A 14783-nucleotide genomic window follows, 5' to 3' on the forward strand; every position below is an offset into this window, starting at 1 on the left:
ATCCCTGCCCTTCCTCCTCACGTCCATACTGCTGTCCCCAGGGGAGGGGGCCCTGAGGTGGGTGGGGGGCTTTTCCTGGCCTCACTGGATGCCAGGTAGGCACTAAGTCCAAACAGGGGGCCAACCAAGGGGGAGGATCAAGGCAGGGGTCGGCTACTTCACACCAAGTGCGGCCTGCTAGTGGGAGGGCAGTCCCTGCTCCTTGTCCCAGGGGCACCCAGCATCACAAAACATCACCCTCTTCCATGCTGAGGCTGCTGCATGGAGGCCTGGCTCCTGGTTTTGGAGGCCTCAGGGGACATGGTGGAGAAGAAGGGGTCGGAGGCCAGCAGTAGCAGGGAGTCATCTAGGAACATGAAGTCCAGGTCCTTCTTGGATATATTGGGGAATGGGGAGCCATGCTCTATCCCCAGGGGATCAGGGTAGCCTGTGGGCCCCTCGTCGCCTGCACCCGGAAAGTTCAGGCTGTGGCTGAAGTCCAAGTGATGAAATGGGGACTGTGGCTGGGTGGCCAGGGGCAGTGGGACCTGGGAAGAGCCAGCAACGGCTTGGGATCAGGGACCTCAGGCCCCAGCATCAGAGTCGCCTCTGGGCCCTCTTCCTGGGGCAGGTTCTGCTTCACCACCTGCTGGGCCATCTCAGCCATGTTGACGCCTGATGGGGAGGTGATGGGAAGCCCTTGAACGCATGCCTGCATCTCCAGCTCTTCGAAGACAGAGCTGTTTGTTGATCATCTCCAAGCACCGAGAGTGATTCCCAAGCTCCCGGGACTTTTGCAGGTCCTTCTGCATCCTCCGGATGTAATCCACAGAGGCCTTGAGGATGGTGCCCTTGTTTCAGCCTACGTCCAGGTCGTTGGCTTAGGGATCAGCATTTCCAGCCCCTTGATGTGGTCATTGATGTTGAATCTGTAGGCAAGACTTTTAATTCCAAGCAGGAAGAGTGCGTGATGCTTCAGAATCAAAATATGAAGTAGCAAAGTTTGGGTTAGACCCATAAATTACAGATGCACAGTAGATTGTAGACCTTGATATAAATGGAGGAAATGCATCCTGTAGATGTATTCCTCCCACCCTGGGCTCTTATCCCCCAGGTTATCACACCAGCTCCTCTGCAGACTGTAGGACATTTTTTTCCTTTTTTAAAAAAATATTTTATTTATTAAAAAAATTTCATGTGTATGAATGTACTGCCTGCATGTATGTAAGTGCACCCATGTTGTGCAATGCATGCAGAGGTCAGAAGGTGTCAGATCCCTTGGAACTGGAGTTATGAACAGCTGTTAGCCGCCATGTGGGTGCTGGGAACAAAACTCAGGTCCTCGCAAGAGCAGCCAGCACTCCAGCCCCTGTGGAGTATTTTCTTAGTTGGTGGTTTATGTAGGAGGGCCCAGCTCACTATAGGAGGTGCCATCCCTGGGCAGGTGGAACTGGGCTGTGTAAGGGAAGTAGCTGAGCAGGTCAGGGGAAGCAAGTCAGTAAGCAGGGTTCCTCTGTGGTCTCTGCTTCAGTTCCTGCTTCCAGTTTCCTGCCTTGACTTCCCTCAAAGATGGACTGTGCCTCGGAAGTGTAAGGTGAAATAAGCCCTTTCCTCCCCTCCCTTGATTTTGGTCAGTATTTTATCCCAGCAACAAAAACCAAACTAGGAGAGCTTCCTGAACAAAATTCCCATGCTTTCTTTGTTCAAAGAACTTTCTGTTCTGGAAAATCTCCCAGGCTCTCCTTATTTGCACTTTTGATTCCGTTTTCATTTTTGCTTTTTTGAGATAGGGTCTCCCTGTAGCCCCAGCTGGCCTGGAACTTGCTGTGTAGATCAGGCTGGCCTTGATCTCACAGAAATTTGCCTGCCCCTGCCTCCAAAGTACTGGGATTAAAGACATCAACATGCCCAGCCCCGGCTGCCTTTCTCCCTTTGGTCATGCTTGTTTGGGCTTTGTACTCACTAAGATGCAAACTCATCGTGTTCAGTTATAAACTAACCCAATCATTCAGTGGTCAGTAACTCAGTAAGGAGCTAAATAGATGCTAAATGGGGAGTTTGAATTGTGTTGGGATTCAGGGAAAGAGAAATTAATTGTGAGCAGAAGTGGGAGCACAGAAAGGAATGATTGTGGCCTCACAGCAGAGTTGCTTGGGGAGGCTGAGAAAGGGGCTGAAGGGAATTTTAGTCTGCAGCAAGGCCTGTGGGTAGGAAGGCTGGCCTCTCTGAGAGAGGTGAAACTGAGTTTTAGATGTATGGAGGGCTACCCTGGAGGGGGACCTGGCAGCATAGTTTGGTCAGATTGTGAAAACTCTGTAACACACTAAAGTGTTAAAAGTGCGTCTTTCAGCACTTCCCAGAGAAGTTCCTTATGGCAGCTGGTGATTAACACAGACGTCTACAGTTGCAGGGAATAAGAGGTTGCAGAGTGCTAACCCTTAATAGGACACCTATATTAAACTTCTGCCTCCCAAGACTCAGGGATCATTGCAGAAGAGGGGGTGGAAATATTATAAGAGCCAGAGTGGTGGATGGCCACAAAGAAACAGTTTTCCAGACAACTCCCGTCAGTTACTCATATGGACTCACAGCAACGGTGACAGCAGCCGCAAATCCCACGCAAGCTCAAACAAGATAAAATCCTAGCATAAACATGAAGAAGTGGGTAAGGGACCCCAACCCAACCTAAGGAGATACCGGCAACTGATGATTACTGGGAGGTAGAGAGAGACTCTTTCAAGGAGGAGACTCTTGGTAGGTTAACCACACTCCAGGGGATGGAGCCACACCGAGGGACTCTACAGTCTTCATTTGTGTATATATAAAATACATTAAATTGGGCAGGGGACAGTAAGGGGAGGTAGGGATAGGGGAGGGGATCCAAATGCCATCAAACATGAAAAATCATAAAAATTCATTTAAAAAGGTAAAAATATTCCAAAAGTTTACTTAAAAAAACCCTTAATTACCTTTGTATTTTCAAATTCTCTGCAAGTAGCACAAAAAGAGTGTATTTTTGTACGTATATGTTGGATTAGTTACTTTTTTCATTGCTGTGACCAAATACCTGCTAGCAGCAACCTCAGTGTGCCAAATGGCTTTAGTTGTCAGCTTGACACACCTGGGTAGAAGGAGCCTCAGTTGGGGAATTACCTCTATCGGACTGGCCTGTGGCCATGTCTGTGGCATATTTTCCTGATTGTTGGTGATATGGGAGGTGCCGCCCCTGGGCATGTCCTGTATTATATAAGAAAGCAGGCTGAGCACAGGCCAGGGGAGCAAGCCAGTAAGCAGTGCTCCTCCCACGGCCTGTGTTCCAGCTCCTGTCTCCAGGTTCCTGGCCTGAGTTCCTACATTGGGCTCTCTCAGTGATGAAATGTGACGTGGGAGATGTAGGTAAAATAAACCCTTTCCTCCCCAAGTTGGTATTTGTCAGAGTGTTTTGTCATAGCAATTGCAAGCAAACCAGAACACTTAGGAAGGGATGGTTCATTTTGGCTCACAGTTTCAGGGTACAGTCCATCATGGTGGGGCATGGTGACGGGAATATGAAACAGTTGGTCACATTGCATCCATAATCAGGACTCAGAGAAAGATGAACAGTGACACTCAGATAGCTTTCTCTGTTTTATTCAGCCAGGCCTCCAGCCTATGTGTGGGGCCACCCACATTTAGGATGTTTTCTCTCCACTCAGTTAATCCAGTCTAGAAACTCCCACATAGACATGTTCAGAACTTTGTCTTCTAAGTGATTCTAGATCCCGTCATGTTGATAATCAGTATTAACCATCACAATATTTACTATATAACCTCGTTAAGGTAGATGGGCAAGTCTCAATGTCCATAAACCTTGGTTCAGAACAATAAACAAGGTTTCTTCAGTGATGAAAGTAAACTTATCTTTAGAATAAATGAAAAAATTATCATTATCAAGTGGGAATCATCAGATCTTGAAGGAAGGAAATCATGTATGGAACTGAAAAGTTTCTCTGGACATTATCTGGCAGTGGTTTTGGAGACCTGGAGACCTGGGGAGATGGGAGTCTGGGAGACCAGTTCGAGTTGTTCAAGAAAGAAATGATGAAGGGTAAGTCCCTGATGACAGAAGTGACAGATCCTGGAAGCTGGAATGGGAGGTATTTGGTGACTGATTGTAAGCAATGGGACAGGACACATCAATTGACTTGTGACATTTCTTGAATGGTCTTGGCGCCAAAAGCTCCACCATCCTCTCTCTTCCCCTCTCTTCCTCTCTCTCTCTCTCTCTCTCTCTCTCTCTCTCTTCTATTACTCTCTGTGTATGTATGAGCATGTGCAGGTATATGTGCATATGAGTGTAAGTGCACATATGTGTGCATATGTGGAGGCCAGAGGTCAACCTTGGGTGTCATTCCTCATGTGTCATCCACCTTGTTTTTTGAGACAGGGACTCACCTTGGGATCAGGGACCTGGAATTGGCCAATTAGGTTAGGCTGGCTGCCAGTGAGCCTTAGGGATCTGCCTGTCTTTGCCCCCTCACCCCCAAGTGCTGGGATTACAAGTGTGTGCCACCACACCTGGCTTTTTCTGAGTGCTGAGGTTTGAACTTAGGTACTCATGCTTGCACAGAACAAGCACTTTTTTTTGACTAATCTGTGTCTCCAATCCTCATCATTGCCTCTAGAATCTACTACTCCATTGATTGTCCTGGTTGTTTTCTAGACCTTACTCTTCCCTAGGGAGAGATCTCTTTTGCTCCAAGTTCACCATTGCAGGAGGTATGCAAAGGAAATGACTGATATTGCAAGAGTTTAAAGAAACAAAGATATGGAACTGGAGAGATGGTTCAGCAGTTAAGAACACTGGCTACTCTTACAGAGGACCTGTGTTCGATTCTCAGCACCCACATATTAATAACCATCTGTAACTCCAGTTCCAGGGGATCTGATGCCCTCTTTTGATCTCTGTGGGCATTGTAAGACATAGATGCACTTACACACATGCAGGCAATACACTCATACAATAAAATAAAAAAGAAACAAAAGTGTTCTTGGCCACAGAGGGAAGAGGTCAGAAAGAGAGATCAGCAGAGCTGTGGGGGCCTCACACCTCTTAGGGGAGGGCAAACCATGAGGGGCAGGAGTCCCCAAGAGTGGGAGGTCTCTTTCAGACAGCACAGGGAGTCAGTGGATGTAAAGTCAAGTCACGTGTTGATAGGGAAGAGAGAGATTTGAGGAGCCCACTGCAATCGCTTTGACTTCAAGCTTACTGGGCATGCTGTCAAGTTGTTATGGGGGTTGGAACTTGAAAGGGGCACAAGGTTGATTCTCACTTGTGGTTCAGGAGTTGCACCCCCACCCCACCCTCACATACTTGTCTTTGACTTTGGGAAGCTTCCTTATGCACGTGATATAGCATGTACATGCCTATACATTGTCACCCATGGGTTACTCATCATGTACTTGATGTTGTCCCTTAACAGGACCCAGTTAGTATATTTTTGAGCAAGGAGGACCTTTGTAACTTTAGTGTCCCTAGTACCACCCCTGAATTTGTAGGACATGAAATGAGACCATTAAAAACCGTCAATAGTTAAATTCCTTAAAGTGAGTTTATTTTCATTGGTTATTCTAAACCAGCCAATCTCCTTCATTTCCATTTGCTACTTGTGAAAACTGCTGCTGTAGATCCTAAGGGTCAAATGGTGCCGGACATGCCTGCTAGGATGTCCATAAAAACAAAACAAGGGCCCGAAGAGATGGCTCACTGGTTAAGAGTGCTTACTGCTTACTGCTCTTACAGAGGACCAGCACTCAGTTCTCAGCACCCACCTGGTGGCTAACAACTGCCTGTCACTCCAGTTCTAGGGGATCCAAGGGCACAGGCACACATGTGATATACATACATGTACACAGGTCCACATATACACACATAAAATAAAAGAATAAGTCTTTTAAAACAAGATAATACAAAGGGGGGGTTTGGGGGTGAGAATGTTGAGGAATTGTGAGTCTTGTACATTAGCAGGATGGAAAAATGTACAGATACTGTGGAAACTATCTGAGCATCTCCTCCAAAGATGAGACCCAGAGTTATCATATGCCTAACAATTCTACTGCAGGTATTCTAGAAATTACAAGCAGGAATTCAAATATCTGTGTTCCATAGTCATTATAGCATTATTTACAATGACCCAAAGATGATAACAATCCAAGTATCCATCAACAGATGAATGGATATGTAAAATGTGATGAATGGAATGGAATGTTATTCAGCTTTAAAAATGGATGAAATTCTGGCGCGTTCTACAAAGATGGATGAACCCTGAAAACATCCTGGTGAGGGAGATAAGTCAGGCACCACAGAACCAATGTCTTGGGGTTCCATTTACAAGAGGTACCTAGTGTGGGCATACTTACAAAGACAGAAAGTAGATGAGAGGCTTCCTTCTGCGGGGCGGAAGGAAGGGATTGGTGTCTTATTGCTTACTGATTATGGAATTCCTGTTTGGATGATGAAATGCTTCTGGAAATAATGGTTTAGCAATGGCTTCTTAACATTGTGAATGCAATGAATGCCACTAATTTTACATTTAAAGATGTTGGAAATGGCATGGTGGTGCATGACTAATGCCTGCACTGTAGAGGGTGAGGCAGACGGAGCAACACAAGTTCAATGCCAGGTTGGGGGTTACATAGTGAGATTCTGTCCCAAACAAGCAAGCAAACAAAAAAGGTTAAAATGCCAAATTTTAGATTAGGCTGATTTTTACAGCAACTTTAATGATATGCCCAAATTCATTGAATCGTATACTCGAAATAGGTGAATTGCATGGTATGTGAATTATATTTCATTAAATAGTCGCTTTATACCTTAGGGATACTTTTCCTTGATGCTGTATTCAGGCCACAGGGACCATGAAAATCCTAAACTGGAAAAATAATAAAATGCAAGTTGTTTGGTGGGAGGGAGATAAACACAGCTGAAGAGATTCAGATAATTAGCTCAGAAACTTGCCATGTTTAAGAGGTGGAAGGCCATGGGGCATGGCAGGGAGGAATGAGGGCCTCAGAAATGTCCGAGTCCCCAGAGTTGTAGGCAGGGCTGTTCTACTCAGAGGTCATATTTACTAGCCGAAAGTGCTTTAGAGAGACATTCCCACATGCAACAAATAAAGCGGGTTTTGGTGTGAGGATTAAGGGTAGCCACATTTTGGGTCCACCTGAACTACAGAGGGCCTGAGAAATAGCAAAGAACGTGAGCCGAGTCTCCTGAACCAGCCCATGTCGCTCTTCAGTAGGATGCTGGGTCTGGGAGAGTGGGTGATTGATTTTCTTTTTTAATGTGCCTTTGCAGTTAATAGGAGTGGCCCTCCAGACTGTCCACAATGCCATTTGAGAAGACAAAACTATTCATCCATCTATTCAGCAGCTCAAAGCAGCCCACACCAAGAAAACAACAATATATCCCCTGGAACAGATCCAGCAGCTGCTCATCAATCTGGTGAGAGCTGCAGGTTGCCTGACTAAATTACTGTCGAACAGGCAGACGAGCACAATTTGTCAGTCAGCATTGAGCTTAAGTGAGCAGAGACGCACATAAAGCCAGCAATACAGTTGTAATTAAGAGTTATAGGCAGCACATTTCACCAGTGCTTTCTTAAGGTAGCAGTGACCCAGCTCCAAGGAGCATGGGAGGGATCTGGATCAGAATTAATCTCAGAGAAAAGCCTACACTTTATGTTTTAATCAACTCTCCAAGTATAGGGAAATGATACGTTCATGATGGGGATCTGAGAGAATTCAGGTTATTTTTCCCATTTGATTGTTTGTTTTAAGACAGGGTCTTGATACATATATCCTTGGCTGACCTGGTACTCAGTATGTAGCTCAGGACAGCCTCAAACTTCCAGCAATCCTCCTGTCTCAGTTTGCCAAATGCTGGGATTGCAGGCATGTGCCATCATGCCCAGCTTTGCTTTTTTTTAAACAAAAGTTTGTGTCATACTTATTAAAGAATGAATGATAATAGTAGTAATAACAAAGACTAAGTAAAGGAACATCTGGATTTATTCTGAAACAGAGTCTCATGTAGCCTAGGCAGGCCCCAAACTTGTTACGTAGCTGAAGATGGACTTGAACTTCTGATCCTCCTGACCCTGCTTCCTAAGTACTGGGATTACAGTTGTGCATCACTATGTCCAGTTGATGCTGTGCTGGGAATCAAACCTAGGGCTTTGTGAATATCAGGCAAGTACTCTGCTAACTGAGCTACATCCCCAGTCCCTTGATTCTTTTGTTTTTGAAACAAAGTCTTGTTGTGTAGCCCAGGCTGTCAGGTGTGTAATTCCCCTGTGTCAGCTGCCCCCATTCAGGGATCAGAGGTGTGTGCTATCACATCCAGCTTGATTTGTTTTAATGGTGGTTGAGATAATTGTGGGAACTAGGGTGTATCTGAGTACTGAGTTGAGTGTAGTCTTGCAAATGTGAGGGGCTGATAATGAGTTGGTACTGGGGCAAATGACCATATACAAAACATAGCCTTGCCTCAGGCAGTTTGCATTCTGGAAGGGAGAATAAGATGACAATATAGCTAGCTTTGCATCCCATGACTTAATGAGAGGAGGAGAGATGCCGGGAGAGGGGTATGCTGCACTGTCAAGGTTTGGGAGAGGTTAGATCAGGTAGGGCGTCAAGGACTGTGTCTTAGCTTCTCACTGCTGCTACAACAAAATACCTCAGATAAGCAGTTAATTTATATGTACCAGAAATGCATTGCTCACAGTTCTGCAGGCTGGGGAGTCTAATAGCAAGCCATCAACAGATTCAGTGTCTGATGAGGGCTTGCTCTCTGCTTACAAAATGCCTCCTTGACCGTGTCCTCACATGGAGAAAGGGTCAAATGCTGTGTGTTTATATGACAGAAGGGTAATAGGGACAGGGCTCCCCAAGCCCTGTTCTAATGGCACTAATCCCATAGGGCTCTGGCCTCATCACCTAGTCACTGCTTAAATGTCCTACTTCTTAACATTACTGCATTAGAGACCAGGCTCAGTGTAGGAATACTAACATTGAGGTAGTATCAGGCAGGGAAGGGAGATGCTCAGAGAAGCCATCTTGAAGAAAGGAGTGTTGGAGCTTATCCAGAGTTAAGTAGGGACTTTATAAGCTGAGGGAAGTAAGAGGGAAGACATACCAGGAGGACAGACCTAGCACAAGCACAGGAAAGAACAGATTAACTTGTGGAAAATAGTAGATGGAGTAGCTTATTTATTATAAGAATCCCATGACACTGGGCTCCATTCCATCCTTTCCCCGTGTTGTAGAGACTTGGGGCTCACACACTCAGAACAAGCCTATCAAAGAGGATGTGGAGAGGGAAATGGTTGCTTTTTACCATTTTCCACCCATTCTGCTTCCTGGACAGCACTCAAACTTACTTGGGTACCTCTTCTCCAATGTCGGTCTGCGTAACAGCATGGGGTTGCCTCCATGTCTAAAAAGCCACGTATTTACTTAAACCTCATGGTTGCATAATTTATTGCTCTAAAGACAAGTGACCTTTGGTGATAAGGTCCATGGTTTGCCGGGAGATGACTGAGGAAGTTGAACATCCTCCTGCTGGTTACGAAGCTGAGAGAACGTAAGGGTTAGAGCTACTGTAGTCATCTTGTGATCGCCCAGGGAGAGCCTGGCTCTGAGGGAAGCTAGCATGCCAAAGTAGGGATCAGTAGTCAGTGTTTCAATAGTTTATTTTGTATTACTTTTTATTTTATGTGTATAAGTATATTGCCTGCATGTATATAAGAGCACCTGCCCTCAGAGGCCAGAGAGAGCATCAGATCCCCTGGAACTGGAGTTATGGATGGTTGCTAGCCACCATGTGGGTGCTGGGAACTGAACTCAGGTCCTCTGCAAGAGCAGCTAGTGCTCTTAACCACTGAGCCATCTCTTCAGCCCCAGTCACAGTGTTTAATAAGGATGTGCATGGATACTAATCAATTAGAACAGATGTAAACTGGTGTCCCGTACTGGGATATGCCTGGAGGAATCCACAGAGGTGGTGGTCTCCTCCTCCTCTTCCTCCTCCTCCCCCTTTCCCCCTTTCTTTCTTTTCTTCCTTCTTCTCCTCCTCTTCTTCTTTAAAAGGCTTAATTTATGTAGTGCCATCTGAAATAAAAATACTATCATATAATTGTCTGATTTTCTTTTTTACATTTAATTGCCATATTTCTCCTAAAATGTTTATGGTGATTTCTGAATATCACTTAAAATTAACATCATATTCTATTTTCCCTAGTAAAGGATATTATTATTATTCACTTTCTGCATTTGAGGTTATTTTCTTAAAATTTAGCCTTAAAAATAATGCTCCTAAAGTATGAATATAGGATTTTTAATATTTAGAAATAATTTAATGATTTTAAATTATTCAAATTATCCTAAGTAGTACAAATTAGTGTAAAATACAAATTCAGAAGATGTATAAGGAATAAAATGAAATCTGACTGATTTTTAAAAGTAGCTTGTTCACTTAAGTCACGATTTGCTGTGGTCTGCACATTTGTGAACTTGCAAACTTCCTATGTTGAAGCCTAATCACCAATGAAATGGTGTCAGGAAGGGGACCTTAGGGGGAGGTGGTTACATCAGGAAGGCAGAGTGCTTCTGAATGAGATTAGCACTTTTTGCTATGAGAAGATGCAGTGCAAGGATGCTATCTGTAGGACTGAACTTTTACCAGACACCAAATCTGCTTGCTTGATTCTGAACCTCTTGATCTCCAGAACTGTGAGGTGTATAGATTGTTCGGCCTAAGATGTTTTTTTGTTTTTTTTTTTTTAGCAGCCCAATGGAACTAAGCAAGATACAATAAAGGTTTGGTATTTTGTTGTTAATAGAAAGGAGTCCTTACTCCGGAAATTACTCACTGATCTATGACGCCTTGGGTTTTAATCTTGGGTCTTCCATTAGCTGTGACCTTGGATAATCTACCTAACCTCTTCCCTGTAGTAACTTCTAACTTAGAAATTTACTGTGAAGATTCCATGGAAAAGTATATGAATCCACCAGATTTGTCCATCTGCATGGGTAAATGAGGCTATTTGAACGACAGTTACTTTTATGTGTATGTGTGGCTAGACTACAGGATGTCCAGGTATCTGGTTAGACATCCCAAGTGTGTCTGTCAGGATGATGTTGGATGAGATTAGTACTTAGTAGAAGACTGAATAAAGCAGATTGCTCTCCCTACTATGGGTAGGCTCCATCTATTTAGCTGAAAGACTGGTTCTCCCTTGAGTAAGAGAGAATTCCCCCATGTGAACTGAGACATTGGCTATTCCTACTTTGGTACTGGAGCTACACCATTGGCTCTCCTGAGTCTCCAGTTTGCTGACACCCTGTAGACTTTGGGACTTGCCAGTAGACATAACTTTTTGTAGATATAGCTCCTGCCAGGTCTTTTCCTCAGGAGAATCCCAACTTGGAGGGAAATGCTCACACCTCCATCTACGTAAGTTTAGGACATTGGCCCTCCTTGAGTCCCTCAACTTTCCTCCATCACTGCTGAGCTTTCTGATATGGGTATCTTACGCTTGTTGTGAATAGTTTTTCAGCCCTCCTTCCACTCATACTAGCAAACTGTGGTCCTGCTAGAGATGCTGCTGCCCCATTCCTGCCCCCCAGAAGGCACAAAAGCAGCGGTCCAGAAGAGTTTCCACTTAGAACTCACAAATGCCCCTAGAAAATAACACTTTTTAGCTTCTGCATACAACCTCTCAATGTAGGGCTCAGACCTGCCACTTGGCACAGAGTCGACTGTGTGTGCTGGCCATGGTCACACTGCCTTCTTTCCATTTCAGCTCTGCTGCAGGGTCTCTTCTTTTAGATATAAAGATCCTTCTTCCTCTCACAGGCTGCTTGGAGGTCAGCCAGATTCTTAATCCTTATTTCAGCTCAACTGTTGCTGTGGCTTAAGTCCCTCACGGTGCTGGAACTTGGTATCTGTTAGTGCTTTTCTCTGCAGGTGTAGAAGTGAAGTGAATCACAGCTTTGGAAGAGGCCGTGAGACAAAAAGTCAGTCAGCCTTGCGCTTCCCAGGAGCGTGCTAAAGATGGAGAGCTGGTTGCAGGGGTCTGGAGAGTATTTTTGCAGCCTGCTTTCGATAGAATCTTCTAACTTCATGAATGCACATGAATGTTAGTGATTGTCGAAGAGAATGCCTGTGATACCGAAAATAAAGCATGTTGGATTTGATAACGTAATTATTTATTTTTCAAATTCTTTGTGTGATATGTATGGTGCATGAGTGTTGGCACGCATGCCTGTGCACATACCCTGCTTCTCCCTCTATCTCTCTGCACCTCATCCCCTTGAGACAGGGCCTCTCACTGAACAGTAACCTCGCTGTTTTAGCTATGCCTGCTGGCCAGTGAGCTCAGAGATCGGTCTGTCTCCACACTCCAGTGCTGGGGTTAAAGGCATACATAACTATGTTTCTCTTTTCACATGGGAACTGGGGGTTTGAATTCAGGCCCTCATGTTTGGGCTTCAAGAGCTCTTACCACTGAGCCATCTCCCCAGCCCCCTAGCTTTTGTTTACATTCCGTATTTTTCTTTATCATATTTAGAATCCCTCCTCTATCTGCACCTCCCTTAATGTCCCTGCCCAATTCTATGTACTCTATTTTTTTTCTGTTATTTGTGTGTGTGTATGAGCCAAAACTTTAAAAAATATTTTATTTAGAATTTTTATTTTATTTGTATGAATGTATTGCCTGCATGCATGTAAGTGCACCCGTGTCATGCGGTGCCCACGGAGGTCAGAAGAGGGTGTTGGATCCTTGGAACTGGAGTTACAGATGTTGTTAGCTGCCATGTGAGTGCTGGGAATTGAAACCAGGTCCTCTAAAAGAGCAACCAGTGCTCTTAACCTCTGAGTCAGCTTTCTAGCCTCAGTCAAAAATTTTTATAAGTAAAAAGTGGTCTAGTCTTATCAATTCCATGTGGTTTAGTCTAAGAGAGAGTCATTTGCACCTAGACCAGTTTAATTCTGTCACCTCTGAAAGGGTGGTGTACAGGATGGAGTGGAAGCAAAAACTGTATCTAAGAAGTTAAGTCCCAAGTCTTCCCTTTCCCTTTTCCATTTCATACCCCAATTCCTCTTCCTCCAGTAGCTTAGCACTGCTTTCCGAAAACCTGGACACTGTCGTCCAGACCTGCCCTACTCATGGAAGCATCTCACATCTCTCTCACTCCTCCTTGATAGGCCAGTTTTCTGTTCTAGGAAGACAGACATCTCATGGAATGCTTGTTTCACATGTACGAACAATAGCTTTGGAATTGCTGGTCTCATTAGTGCTATTCTCATATTACCAGATTTTCTTCTCTTCTTGGGTCCTAATTGCTTACATCTCCACTTTTTTTTGCTTTCTCCTATTTTTTTTTGTCTTTTGAAATTGGATATAATCATGCATCTGGCTTTAAGCCAAAGATTTCTTTTGGCATATATATGTGAGTATGTGTGGTGTGTTCATGGGTATATGTGTGCTCATGGATGTGTGTGTGTATTGGTACACATGTACATGTGTGTGGAGGCCAGAGGACAATCTTTATTGTCATTCCTCTGGTGCTGTCTACCCTTTCCTTTAACAGGGTCTCTCACTGGTCTGGTGTTCACCAAGTAGCTTAGGCTGATTGGCCAGCAAGTCCCAGGGATTCACCTGTCTCTGCCTCCTCAGTGTTGGGATTACAAGCCTGAGCCATCAGGCCTGGCTTTTATATGTGGGTTCTGGGGATTCTTGTCTTGCAAGCACTTTACCAAATAAGCTGTCTCCTCAGCCCATTTCTTTTTGTGGCACTAAAATAAAACGCAGGGTCTTTGCTTATGCTAAGGAAGTCTCTATTGCCAACCTGTAGTCCCAGCTCTTTCCTTTTTATTTTGAGACAGGATCTCACTAGGTTGGCCAGGCTGGCCCTGAATTTACTCAAGAGCCCAGGTAGACCTTGAACTTACAGTTCTCCTGCCTCTCTCTGGACTTTCTGGACTACATGTCTGCATCTCCAAACCTGGCTTTAAGCCAGTGAAATATTAATGGACACACTTCATGTTTATTCTGCAAGGAAGCTTTAAAAGGGGCTATAATTTTTAAATTCTCCCTTATTAATCCTGCAATTGTGTATAAAAACATACTTTGCAGGGCCTTTTGTGAAAGTTCATACTCAGATGATAATCTCTGTGAGTCTGTATTCTCAAGTGAATCTCCTGAGCAAACCCCATGCCAACTTATCACTCGGGTCCCAGCCCACGAGGGTCAACACATTAGAGGGGACTTTCTACTCCACATAGTTATTCAGAAGTCCAAGATCCTTCCATGCAGCAATTCCCCTAGGCTATCATTCAGAAGACGGTAGCCCTTGGGCTAATTCACTCTGGTTTTATAAATAAAAATCCTATTCATGGTCATTTATTATGTATCACCTAGGGCTGCTTCATGCTGCAGTAGCAGAACTGAGTAGCCACAACAGACACTGCAGAGCCCCCAAGGCCTAAAACATTTATGATCAAGCCCTTGGCAGAGAAAGGGTGCTGGCGTTTGCCCATTCTTGGACCCTTTGATAAAAGGAGAGAGGGGTAGGGGGAGAGAAAGAAAGGGAGGAGGGAGGAAATGGGGAAGGGGGGGAGGGAGAGGAGGATAGGACCATGAAACTCTTGTGATCCAGACTTAAGACCTGAGTCAGCCACTTTGAGTCCTCTCCTGGAATAGGCCAGACTGATCTTTCCTGTTTATCCTTATAGAATCCTGTTTATCCTTATAGAACCC

The 14783-nt window shown here is 44.6% G+C and overlaps 1 pseudogene; it reads right to left on the reverse strand.

The window, feature by feature from the left end:
• Positions 1 to 223: 223 nt before the first annotated feature.
• On the reverse strand, positions 224 to 997 carry LOC103745695 (annotated as a pseudogene).
• Positions 998 to 14783: the final 13786 nt, after the last annotated feature.

Source organism: Nannospalax galili, unplaced genomic scaffold, assembly GCF_000622305.1.
Source record: "Nannospalax galili isolate Female #2095 unplaced genomic scaffold, S.galili_v1.0 scaffold162, whole genome shotgun sequence".
In the NCBI taxonomy this organism is placed as follows: Eukaryota; Metazoa; Chordata; class Mammalia; order Rodentia; family Spalacidae; genus Nannospalax; species Nannospalax galili.